Below are 14,142 nucleotides of genomic sequence, written 5' to 3' on the forward strand. Positions count from 1 at the left end.
TAAAATCCATTCTAACTCTATTAGTTTTGCACTAAGACCGGTTGAGCCGTTTCTTCAATATGAGCAGAAACGTGTGAAATATTTCGTCCACGTTTTAGCCAAAAATCAATCCAATAAAAAAATTCACAAACAATTAAAAATGTATCGTTTGAAAATCGTGAAAATTAGTTTTTGGCAAAGATCGTTTCTTCACAATTAATTGTTAAATTTTATTCGACTATTTTATAAAATCTTTGAGTACTTAGTTTTACTAAACATACTAAGATATTATTGTTCTATAACAAGTGGCTCAACTTTTTAAAATATTATAAAGGTATCATTTAGGAATAGTGCTAATTAGTTTTTGGCAAACATCGGCCAGGCCATTTTTTTGCAACTGATTGTTAAATTTTCTTTTGACGTTTTTGAGGAATCTTTGTATGACGATAGAGTATTTAGTCTTCATGAACATACTAAAATATTATTGTCCTACAAAAAGTGGTTTAACTATAAAATTTAATTAAAATTTGGATTAATCGACGGCGCTTTTGAAAAATTTTCTGTATAACTGCAATTTTCAGTTAATTGATAATTGTAACAATAACAAAGATTTTTCAAAATTTTGTCACCTTTTATCACTTTTTTGCCCAACAAAAAGTGGTTCAACTATAAAATTTAAATAAAATATGGATTAATCGACTGCGCTTTTAAAAAACACTCCGTAAAAAAACAATTTCCAGCTAATTGATAATTGTAAAAATAACAAAGTTATTTTTCAAGATTTTGTCTCTTTTTGTCACCTTTTTGTCCAACAAAAAGTGGTTCAACTATAAAATTTAAATAAAATTTGGATTAATCGACTGCGCTTTTAAAAAAAGCTATTTTTCAAAATTTTGTCACCTGCTCTTTTTTATCCTAAAAATGGGACATCGAAGGGGCAAAAAAAATCCAGCATTTGATTTTGAATTTTAAAGTCGTATAACAGGGCTACATTATTTATTTAATCAATACCAAGCAGTTTTATTATTAGGTTGAACAACAAAAGTAAAAATCATAATTTAAATGAATAATAAACGTAGTCTATGAAAATATTTATCAACCCTTATTACTATCAAAAATCGTGGTTGGGCAGGTATTTCTGTTTAATTTATTACAATGAGACTTATTGTTTATTGAAATTATACATATGTTGAAATGTAATGAAATAAATTGTACAAAATTGAATAATCTTCAATAGTTTCACCCATCATCAGCTGTTTAGTAACTCAGTATAATTATGAATTACTCATAAATTAATAAACTGATTTTTCATTGATTAAGTGCAATGAAAATCATGCAACTTATCCTAAGGCAAAATGCCAGATACACCTAGTTACAATTCTTGTCTCTCATAACGCCTGGGAACGTCAAGAAAGACAAAACTAGCAAATCAATCTAGTAACAATTATATGAATTCGATCAATGCCAATTATTTGAAACAAGTCAATTATTATTGGCATCGATCGATCGATCTATCGATCGATAATTATCGTCTCAATAATTGTGTCGTTGGTGTGAAATCGTCCCAATGTCGTTTCGCTCGGTTATATTTTATAGTGCGGAACAAGGCGGGTGTCGTGTGACAACAACGGTCCGCTTTGAGACCGAGACCGAGACCGAAAACCGATACGGTTCGACGGTGTCTAATTAAAAACTCACACCGATATTCATTCTATTTTTGTTTTTATTTATTTTATGCTTTATTATTTGTCGAAGCAAAGGCAAAGCCAAAGGCAAAAGCAAAGGGCTATTTTCTGTGTGTCCATTCACTGGACGACAGTACTACGACTCCGAGTTAATTAGAATGGGTAATGACGGGTGTGCAATATTGTTTCGGAAGATATTGTTCTTAGAGACCTCTGAGGGACATATTGTTCTTATAATACTTTTGCAATACAAAATTTACCTGTAGGGTGGAGCGAGATACAGAGGTCCCATTTGACTTTTAGCAACTATACTGTAAAAACCCAACCAACTGCATCACAACAAATAACTATCTATCAATCTCAAGGCATATCAAACAAACAACTAGTAAAATTCCCAGCTAATTGATCATTACAGAAATATGTTTAATTGCATTTTTTAAAAATTTGTCACCTGATCCTTAGATGTTGTTCTTAGCAGCATCAGAAGGATATATTGTTCTTATAATATTTTTGCCTATTGCAAAATATCTTAATAGGGCGATGCACAAAGGTCCAATATGACTTTTAGCAATTATACTGTAAAAACCAAAACAAACAAAATCACAATAAATAACACATATCAAACAAACAACTATCTGACTATGTTTAGTAAAACTTCCTGCTACAGCTAATTCATCATTGTAGAAATGTGTTTTTTGCTATTTTTCTAAAATTTGTCACCTGATCCTTTGATATTGTTCTTAGTAACCTCTGAGGGATATTGTTCTTATAATATTTTTGCTTATTACAAAATTTACTAATAGGGTAGGACGGAGCACAAAGGTTCTATTTGACCTTTAGCAATTATACTCTAAAAATCAATCCAACTAACCACAATAAATATCACATATCAAACAAACAACTATCTATATTTAGTAAAATTGTCAGCTAATTGATCATTGCAAAAATATGTTTATTTGCTTTTTTTTAAATTTGTAATCTGTATCTTTGATATTGTTCTTAGTAACCTTTGAGTGATATATTGTTCTTAGTAACCTTTGAGGGATATATTGTTCTTATAATATTTTTGCTTTTTGAACTTTTTTTAATAGATGGGTGCACAAAGGCCCAATTTGACCATTAGTGATTACACTGTAAAAACCAAACCAACTACATCACAACAAATAACACACATCCAACAAACAACTATCTGACTATGTTCAGCAAAATTTTTTGCTAATTTACTATTGTAAAATTTTGTTTTTTTAAATTTTGTCACCTGCATCTTTTACTCCTTTGGCGTGATAAAAAGAGACAGCCAAGAGGGCAAAAAGATCTACCATTTTCTTCTTAATTTTAAAGAGTTTTGATGCACATTACATTATATTTAATCAATGCGATACATTTTAATTAATAGGTTGAACCAAAAAAGTAAATATTATATGCTAATTATATTTTGTTAAACATGATAAACAAAAATGTTGATCATCTCTTACTACTAACTTAAATCTTGCCTTTGTAGGTATTTTTGTTTAATTTATCATAATCAGATTTATTTCATTTTGGAATTTAATTATAATAAATTGGATAATTCTGTTTAAAATACATATTTCATGAGCACTTTTTTTTAAGTATCACACTTCCTACAACCTTCTTATGAACTTTTGTCAGAAGAATTCATCATTAGAACATCAATATTAAAAAAAATTCTTGGCGAATGATGTATTAGGAATACCAATTATTTTATTCAACCTCTTGTAACATTGCGTTTTTTCAATTTACTTTTCTCTTTTATTTACTATTTTCTTATTGTTTACACCTTTTACATTGCAAATGTAAAAGTTCAGTTGTTCCTTTTACCTCAACTATATGTAGGTCAGCTTTTCTAAAGATTAAATAAAACTTGAAATTTAGCCTAAAAATAATAATTCACTTTATAGAAAAAAAATTTATAACGTATACTTAAAAATAAGTGTATGTACCCTAAACTAAATAACACTGCTCAAAATGTGAAAAAACTAACAATGAGAAAAATTCTTTAGTTAAAAAATTGACAATATGGCTCCTGATATCGATGGCTGGTTACACATTTTTTGCCTTATACTTTAAAATAGTATAAATTTAAATATTGTTTAGTAAAATGCTACACTCTACTTGTTTTTGAAATTATGGTGGACGACCTTTTTACCCGTGGACCTTCAAGCTTCCCTCGACCCTCGACCCTATTATATTTATTATATTAATTTATTGTAATATTCATTATTTACTATATGTCTTCCTTCAAATTAAAGTTGAAAGCAAGAGTCATTTCCAGTAAAATTTGTTTCATGATAGTAACAAATTTTTCCTTGTAATTCATGACTAAACCAAAAACAAAGTTCAAGGATCAAGGTTTAACTTGTAGCTTATTGATGACTAATAAATATGAACTGTTTCAATTATAAATCATTCATATAATTATATTATATTGTTTATATTTATTCATATGCATTGGTAACGATTTAAATCAAAGCAGATGGAAACCGCAGCAAAAAATAGAAGCAGAAGGCATTATAAAAGTTTAAAATGGGCATTTTTTATATTTGAAGACTATAATAGAAATATGAAATATAAATTATTAAGCCATTATTTTGGCTTTTGATATATTCAAAATTTATATCTACGAATCATTCTCGTGTTAAGGAGTCATTTTCAGAGTTAAATTTCGGAAATATTTTGTCGGCTAAGAAATAAAGTTGCGCAGCCGCCCTTAGATAAATCACACCGACAGGAAAACGAGCTTTCGGTGTCATGGAACACCCAAAAAGGTTTGCTTTCTCAGGTTTAGACTCACTATCATGAAAAAAGTTTTATTTCATTTTTTATAATAGAAATTTATAATAACTATTACATATAATTTGAAAATAATTTCCAAAATAGTGAAACATTTGGTCACAAATTAGACGTTAGTATTCTTGGTATTTCTTTTGAAAATTAAATTTATCCCAAAATTAAATAATATCGATTTGGCAATAAATTAATGTTGAGCAAATGATATAACTGCACTGAATATGTTTAAAGACAAAATACTCGTAAAACGTTTTTGAGATAGTTGAACAAACAAGGGCTATCTTTATCAATTCCAGTGGCTGAACATTTTTACGACACATAATTTTTGATCACTCCTAAATTTTACAGTTTGAAGTTTGTTCATCACAGTATAATTAATTTTAGTTCTGTGATAAAATATTACAAGACTTGTTTTTTCCAAAATTAAAGAATATCAAAATGTTTTGATTTGTTCAATTTTTCTCGGACACCCTGATGTCAATCAGTAGTGATATAAGTTTTTATTTTAAAATATAGATTTAAAAATAATTTCAAGTTAAAATAGTCCTTCAGACATTTATATATAACACTGTTAGAAATATCGAATAGTAATTTATTATTCCATTCTTCAATATTTACTAATGTAATAATTTTTCTAAGATATTTACCAAAGAAAGAGTATGTAAAAACATGTGTTATTTATAAAAAAAAAATGATTTCTATGGTTTAAATTAATCCTCAAAATAATTTGAGTAGTCTATTTATTAATAGATTTTTTTTCTTTTTAAAGAGCTTATTTAAATCTATGGCATAAACAATTAAACTTTTGTATATGTTTTTTTTAAATAATCTAAATTAGCACGATACTAAAGCTTCAAGTTAATGAAGTAAGAATTATGATTTAACAATAAAAATTCAGCTTTTTCTTAAATTTGAATATTTGTTCCTTTAAAATAATAGCTATAGTAGTTTATATCCAAATCGTAGATAGAAATGAGTAACTTGAAGACTTACCTGAATTCATGTTAGTCAAACTTAAGTTTTTACAAAATTTAAATCTTAGATTATTCTTTTTGTTTGATTTGATATTAAATAGATTTGCTTTTTATCAATATCAATCTTGAGAAATTATAGTAATCCCTTTTTCGACAATCTTTATCGCCTCTATGATTTTTATCTCAATAAAATGCTATTTTCTGCAGGTACATAGTAAAATTCACACCATAACCCTTGTTTAATAAATTTTGGATCAAATGCGGGTTGTTTATATTTTGATGTAGATCAATATATATCGATTGATTTGATATTATAGATACGTAGAATAAAAAGATTATTTTAGATTTATAACTTACCTTCAGATGTCTTCAAAATTAATGACTACTGTAGATCGACACTGATGAATTACACAATATTTTTAAGTGTAATTTTAACAATATTTAAAACAAATCACAATAAATGTTAAATATGTTCCAGTTCGGATACGATGTACACTATTAACAAACATTTTTAGTTTTTATAATCATATTAAATCATTGTAACCTGAAAAAGCGTTTTTAGTATTCACTTTTCACTGAAATTAAATATATCTTATAATTATAGAGTCCGAGCTTTATTTTATTATTAATAGTAATTGAATTATTACTAACTATAAAGTGAACTGTATAAAAATAATGAAATTTATTAATTGAATATATAAAAACCAAACCCAAAAGCTTTGTTAACTTTATGAATGTTTCTTTTTAACAAACTAGATAATTTTGAAAGTCCAAATCTTATAAAAGCCCGAGTTTTTTATTCATAACCCATGTCTAATTGTTTACTACGATTTTTTTACGAACTATGCTGTAAACTACATTCAAATAATCAAATTTGTTAATTGAATTTATAACACTTTCTTAACTTTATAAATGTTTTTTATTAGTTTAAATTCTTGATATAAATAAATTTGAATGAAGGTTGTTTATTACTGAATGTCTAACGAAAATTATATCTCATCTTACAATTAGTTAAAATGGTAAAACTTTATGTAAATAAAAATTTAGGATATATACACCTATTAATTAAAATTACTGAATAGATTACTGTTGATTTGATTTAAATTATTTAGTATTTTACACTTAATTAGCTGCAATTTTTGTTAATAAAAAATATATTCATTAAGCACTTCTACAAATTTAAATAATTTTGTATCAAAATTCTGTTTGTTTCAAAGTTCAAGATTGTTTTTGTAATGGCATTAAAATAATGTAAAAATATTCACCAAATTTAGAGTTGATTTAGTTTATACAATTTGTAGTTCTTTCTTTATTGATTAAAGATGCTTATTAAGCACTTATTCAAATTTAAATAATTTTGTATCAAAATACTGTTTGTTCCGAGGTTTAAAAATAATTTTGCAATGGCATCAAAATAATGTGAAGATATTTACCAAATTTAGTTTTGATATAGTTCTCACCTACTATCTTTATTAATTATAGTTACTTATTAAGTACTTATTCAAATTTAAATAATTTTGTATCAAAACACTGTTTTTTAAGTTTAAGATTAACTTTGAAATAGCATTAAAATAAGTAAAGATAATTACCGAATTCAGCTATGACTTAGCTCTCTATCAGCAGTTCTACTTTCAGTAATTAAAGTTACTTATCAAGCACTTATTGTGTAAATAATTCATTAATTAAAATTGCTTAAAGCACTTATTCAAATTCAAATCATTCTGTACCAGAATTCTACCTTTTTCAAAATTTTATTAACTTTTATTAACCGAATACCATTTTATACGGAGTTTTTAACACAATTATATAACTGTCACAAATCTTTAAGTTCTCACAAGTATTCAAATAACTACATTACATATAAACACATTTTAGTAGCCACAGTTTGCAAAAATATTACAAAAACCATTATCAATTTCTAACTAATCACCACCAATATGAGGATTCAACAATCTTACAGGACGATATAAAAATATGAACGAACTCATTGCGCTTTACACACGAAACTACAACTGGTTCACAACTGTCCGCGAACTTCCTAATATATATACAGATCACATCCAACACGTATCACTAATGTTCCTATCGAATTAATCACAAATTACAAAATCCGTATTTTTCCCAAAAATCTGCGTGGTGCTTCCAACCGTGATCGGGGCGCCGTTCGCGGTTGAGCGGAGTTTGAGCGCACGAAAGGCCCGAGCGTCGCGCGTTGAGCGTTTGCCAGTGAAGCCCTGAAGAGAGACGGACGGTTGTGTATCAGCTTAATATTTGAATGGGACACAAACGCGCAGGACTGAAACAAAAGCTTCGTTTCCTTTCAGACACGTATTATATAGTCGGACTGGTTGACTCTTTATCACGTTCGTTGGTTTTAGATAGTACACAACCCCGCGAATAGTGAAACTTGAGTAAGCACACACAGCTGATACTAATACGATGGACCAACATAGTACATTAGGTAATAGTAACCCATTTTTGGAAATTAAATTTTTCTTGAACTTTTATTTCGATGGATTGCTATTAGTACCACTTACTTATAAGTCGCAAAAAGCATGAAATATTATAAAATTGGTGAAAATTTATACAAAGGTTTGCGACTGTTTGATAATTTGCGTTAAAATCTCCATATGTAATGATATTCGGTAATATACTAACACACTTTATGCGGAAAGCGTAGTTCTAGCCGATTTTCTAACTGCTACCTTTAAAATAATTTAAAAGGAATATAATTTAGGCGTGAAATGACAATTATCCTAAATTGCAAGAATTAGCAATGAGATTCCTATTTCGTCCAAAATTTAATTAAAAATGGGTAGGACTTAAAGTCCGCAGGTAAAAAGGTCCACGACTATTATCTCAGAAACAACTGAAATGGTCTAAAATTGATGATTTGAGACAATGCATATTACACAACATTTTCTCTCTACCTTAAAATAGTATCATTAAAAATGACATACTTCAGTTGTTTTTGAGATAATGGTGGTGGATCTTTTCGCCCGCGGATTAATTACAAAGTGAATTTAAATTTTCTATATAAAAATAAAACTAGTGGGGTGGGTGGCATCGTGCCTTAAGGCAAATTGCTGGAACTTCCCGTACCGTAACGAAATGTTCGAGGAATATTGAATGTTTCCAAATAATTTATTATAAATATTGTAACATTGTCTAATATTTATAAGAATTATATAAACTGAATTGCAGAGTTGAAATTATTTGTTTAAAGTATATTAGAACTATAGTCAGAATTAAAAATAAAATCTGAATTATTTTCGATATACAAAAAATTTAAAAATTAAAAAAAAAAAAAAAAAAGATGGTACAATTTTTTTTTTTTCCAAAATCAATTATTTTGTTAAGACAAGCAGAAAGTTCTTTGAATCAATTGAATCGGACGCTTAATTCTCTCAAAAACTGCCATTTTTTGTACATTTAGCTCTGTATATCCGAAATGGCTGGGCCTGCCTTTGCGAAAAACTAATAACCCCTTCTCCCAATCATTACTAATTGAATGTTTTTTAGATCATTCAAATCGGATGCTCCGTTCTCTCAAAAACTCGATTTCTATTTTCTGCACTCTTTGCTCCTTATCTCCGTAACTGCTGGACCTGCTTTTGCCAAAAACTAATCAGCTCTTCTCCTTATCAATAGGAATCGAATGTTTTTTAAATTATTCAAATCGGTTAATCCGTACGCCCGAAAACGTGGGCGAAAATTTGTATCCATACATACATACACACACACACACACACACACACACACACATCCATTTTTTCTGAGGTATGCCAAAACGTTCAGAAACCTTCAAAACGTCGAGAAATGTAAAAATTTTCAATTCCGATTTTCGGCCCATTACAATAACTTACCCTACGGGAAGTTAATAAATTGGTAAAATATTTTTGATAGCAACTTCAAATAGAGATGAGAAAACAGAAAAAATGTAAACACTTTCAACAAAGCTATTTTAATTAGTTATTCCTATAAATTGGTATTCGATAATACATTAAAAAACTTTAAAACAGAATTCAGGTATGAAATGTAATGCTAATTATAGCCTGAACTACAAGATGTAGCAATGAGATTCCTATTTCGTCTAAAATTTAAATAAAAATGGGTACGACATAAAGATTTGGGGATAAAAAGGTCTACGACCATTATCTCGAAAACCACTAAAGTATGTCATTTTTACCAATACTATTTTAAAGTAGAGGGCAAATGATGTGTAAATTGTTTCAAATTATCAATTTTAGAACTTTTTATGGTTTTTATGGTTTTATGAAACTCTAAATATATGATTTTTCAAATTAATTGTTGTTAGCAACACCAAATAGAGATGAGAAGACCAACATGGTACATTGTTTTTAAGTAGTATGGGTAATAGTAACACATTTTTGGGAAATAAATTTTTTCTTAGCTTTTATTTCGAAGTATTGCTATTAGTACCACTTACTTAAAGATCGCGAAAAGCATGAAATATTTTAAATTTGGTGAAAATTTATACAAAGATTTGTGAGTGTTGGAAATTTGAGTTAAAATCTCCATATAAAATGGTATTCAATAATATAAATAAATTTCAAATGAAACAGAATTCAGACATAAAATGCGTTGCATAATTATTGTACATAATATAAGATTAGTAATGAGATTACTATTTCGTTCAAAATTTCATTAAAAATGGGTAGGGCTTAAAGATCAGCGGGTAAAACGGTCCACCACCATTATTTCAAAAACGACTAAAGTACGAGGTCTGTTCAAAAAGTACCCGGAATTTTCGTTTTTTCAAAAAAATATTTATTTATTCGTCTACATTAATGTGGTCCCCTTCAAAGTAGTCCCCCCCCAGATATAATACACTTATGCCAGCGTTTTTTCCAATTTTCGAAGCACCCTTGATATTCACTTTTTGATATGTCCTTGAGCACTCTCAGCGATTTTCTTCAATCGAGGAAACCGCCGTCCTTTCATGGGTCTCTTCAACTTTGGGAATAGGAAAAAGTCACACGGAGCCATATCTGGTGAATTTATGCACTTTGCAACACTTTATTTCATTTTTTACGCAAAATTTAATAAAATTCTTTGACTTTTCAATTCTTCCATTGTAAAAATCGCCGAGCTCAGAAAAACACGTCGAACCTTAGCGACTACCACAGACAAAGTAAACAGTGAATATAGCTGAAAATTTCATCATACTTTAGGGGCATGTATACCAACACAATAAAAAAAAAATTTTGACAATCAGACACTCCAGACCCGCGAAATTTAATTATTAGTAATTCCGGGTACTTTTTGAACACACCTCGTATGTCATTTTTAACAATGAGAAGACTAACATGGTACATTGTTTTCAAGTAGCATGGGTAATAGTAACCCATTTTTGCGAGTTAAATTTTGCCTGAACTTTTATTTCGATGGAATGCTATTAGTACAATTACAGGTCGCGAAAAGCATGAGTTATTTGAAATCTAAAAATTTATACAAAGGTTTGTGAATGCTTGAAAATTTGCGTTAAAGTCACCATATGTAATGATATTCGGTAATATACTAACACACTTTATGCGAAAAGAGTCAATTTTCGGACTTTTACCTTTAAACAAAATAAAATTTAGGTGTAAAATGACAATTATCCTAAATTGCAAGATTTGAACTTGCAAGAAACTTAGCAATGAGATTCTTATTTTGTACAAACTAAAAATGAGTAGGGCTTAAAGATCTGCAGGTAAAAAGATCCACGACCATTATCTGAAATAAAGGACTGAAATATTACATTTTTAACTATACTATTTTAAAGTAGAGGCAAACGATGTGTAACCAGCATTGTCTCAAATCATCAATTTTAGACCTTTTTGTTGTTTGTAATTATATATTATCAGTAAAAATAAAATAAAGTGGAAACACTAAAAATATGATTTTTAAAATTAATTGTTGATAGCAAAACTATAATAAATAGAGATCAGAAGACAGAGAAGATGTAAACATTTTCAACAAAGCAATTTCAATTAGTTATTTCTATAAAATGGTATTCGATCATATATTAATAAAATGAGTAATGATAATTATAGCCTAAACTACAAGATTTAGCAATGATATTCATACTTTGTTCAAAATTTAATTAAAAATGTATAGGACTTAAAGATCCGCAGGTAAAAAAGCTTCACCATTATCTCAAAAAACATCTGAAGTTTATCATTTTTAACGATACTATTTTTACTATTTTAAAGTAGAGGGCATATGATGTGTAACCAGCATTATCTTAAATTAGGATACTTTGCTATCAGGAAATAAACAGTCACAATGTCAAACTTATAACAAAAGTATTTTCTTGGTTGTTACTTTGCGATAGCTGCATATAATTTTGAAATATACGTTATTTAATTGTTTTGCAAGATATATTTTTTTTTTTTTAAGTTTGATTCAACCATTTTTTCTTATATAACCTCTAGAATTGCTTACATGTGGTTGGGGTTAAAAGGACTATTTAACTCTTTACACTGGTAAAATATAAATAATAAGAAAATAGTAAATAAATAAAGTAAAATAAGTTACAAAAAGCAAATTTACAATTGCTAAATTGAACTAATAGTTATTACAACTCTGATGATAAATTCTTCTGAAAAAAATTCAGTGTGATCTTTATAAAAAAAAGTACCTATAAAATATGTATTTCAAACACAAGTTGTTTTTATTTTATTTTAATAATTGAATTTGTAGAATCAGTATGATTGTGATGAATTAAACATAATTGCCTATCAAAACAATATTTATGTAGAAGTAGTAAGAGTATATCTTTTTTGTTTGTTATTTATATTTATAATATAGTACTTGTTACAAAATTGTAATTTTTGTTTGAATGTATTGTAAAATACATTCAAATAGTTGTATTATAACAATGAATTACAAATTAATAATTTTTGGTTAATAACGATGTCACTAAAAAGAAATCTGAATTTTCACGAGATAGATACAAGAAGTCAACATTGTTTGGGCAGAATAAATTTTCCTCATGATATGAATCTCTTGTATTTTCTATAATAGGGTCAATGCTTTGATTTATGAAGTTGTTCGCTTTCATGACAACACATAAATATAGATTAATTTGACAAATATCTTGTTTTTAATAAAATCATATACTCTTGTCTGAGCAAAGATTTCAACATTATTCAATTCACATAGCTTTAAGAAATAATGACTAATAATATAAATTAAATTGCCCATATAAGAAAATTATTTTTTCTGAATTCGATGGAAACGTATTTAAGTGAATTTTAAATTTGTGAAATAAGTAAAAAAACACTAATTATACAAATAACTCTTTCTAATATGAGATCACCTATTATGTAATAAAAATGTAACTTGCGGCAGTGCAATAATTCTATGTACTACAATACGTGCATTTATCTTGTATAAACAGATTTTAGTACATGCTGTTTATGAGCTTACTATTAAGCTGCTAAAACAGCTATTATATGCAACTAGGTATTACGATGTAAAATACAAAATTAACAGAATATGAGATAAAACACTTTCTATGTTCTAACAAATCCAACATTGTAATTTGCAGATAAGAAAATTATTTAAAATTCAATCAACTTGTCTAATTATTTCTACTGAAATATTAGCAGTAATTGGTATTTTGTAATTACATAATATTTGGAGAGCATTTTCATAAATAACTAAGTAGTTTTAATTAAAACTTAATACTTTGCTATTGAACGATGATTTTATTAGACATCGATTATTAGAAATATATTATGTACACTTTTATGTTCATATATAAAATATCATGGCAAACTTAATCCAACTTGGAGCTAATTTGCTTCAATATTTAAAACTAAATCCAATTCGACAGGAACACTTATGAATTCCAATTTTAGTCTCTAACAAGAATTGCATTTAATAATATTCTGAGTAAAATATTTTTGTATTTTGTTTTTTTTTTTTAATTGAGACTTTACCATATTTGGCTCGATTAATGGCTTGATTAATTTAATTCTAAGATAATAATTTAATAATAAGAGTAACTGTGTATTTTAGATTAGTTATAATATCTATTTTATTTTTGATAAGTTTTGAGCGATGCCCGGCAGAGCCTTTTCTTTATAATTAGCAGAAAAGCGTAAAATATTTCGTTTTTTTTAGCCCATAATCCTGACAGATATTAGTTGGGATTATTATATATTTATTGGGATTAGTTTTTGGTAAATATAGGACGATCCGTTTTGAATTAAAAAATGATATTTTTTTTTGGCGATTTTGATGAATTTTTGTGTGACGATAGATTTTGTAGTCTGAAATAACATACTAAAATATTATAGACTTACGATAATCGATTGAATTATAAAAATTCATCAAATTTTACCACCCGCCCAAGTGATTCTAATCAGAATCTATGCCGAAGTATATGTACGTTCCATGTTTCGTGGGTTGCTACTGCTTGTAGTTGACGTCAATACTTAAATCAAATACATTTTTAGAACTAGTAAAAGAATAAAATGAAATTGATTAAACAAATCGATTTAATTTATACAATTACATATATTATAAGTATATTTGAAATACATCAATTAGAAATCAAAATAAACAGTTGAACATTTTACCTAATTAACTGAATCTCAATTCTGATCAAGCTGATTATGTATGCATGTTTGGAAACTTGTTCATGTAACTTGCTTCAAAGCAAAACGTGACTTTATATAAAT

This window comes from Ctenocephalides felis, unplaced genomic scaffold (genome assembly GCF_003426905.1).
Source record: "Ctenocephalides felis isolate EL2017-DRISC unplaced genomic scaffold, ASM342690v1 CF-g0.4_SCAFFOLD_03572, whole genome shotgun sequence".
NCBI lineage: Eukaryota > Metazoa > Arthropoda > Insecta > Siphonaptera > Pulicidae > Ctenocephalides > Ctenocephalides felis.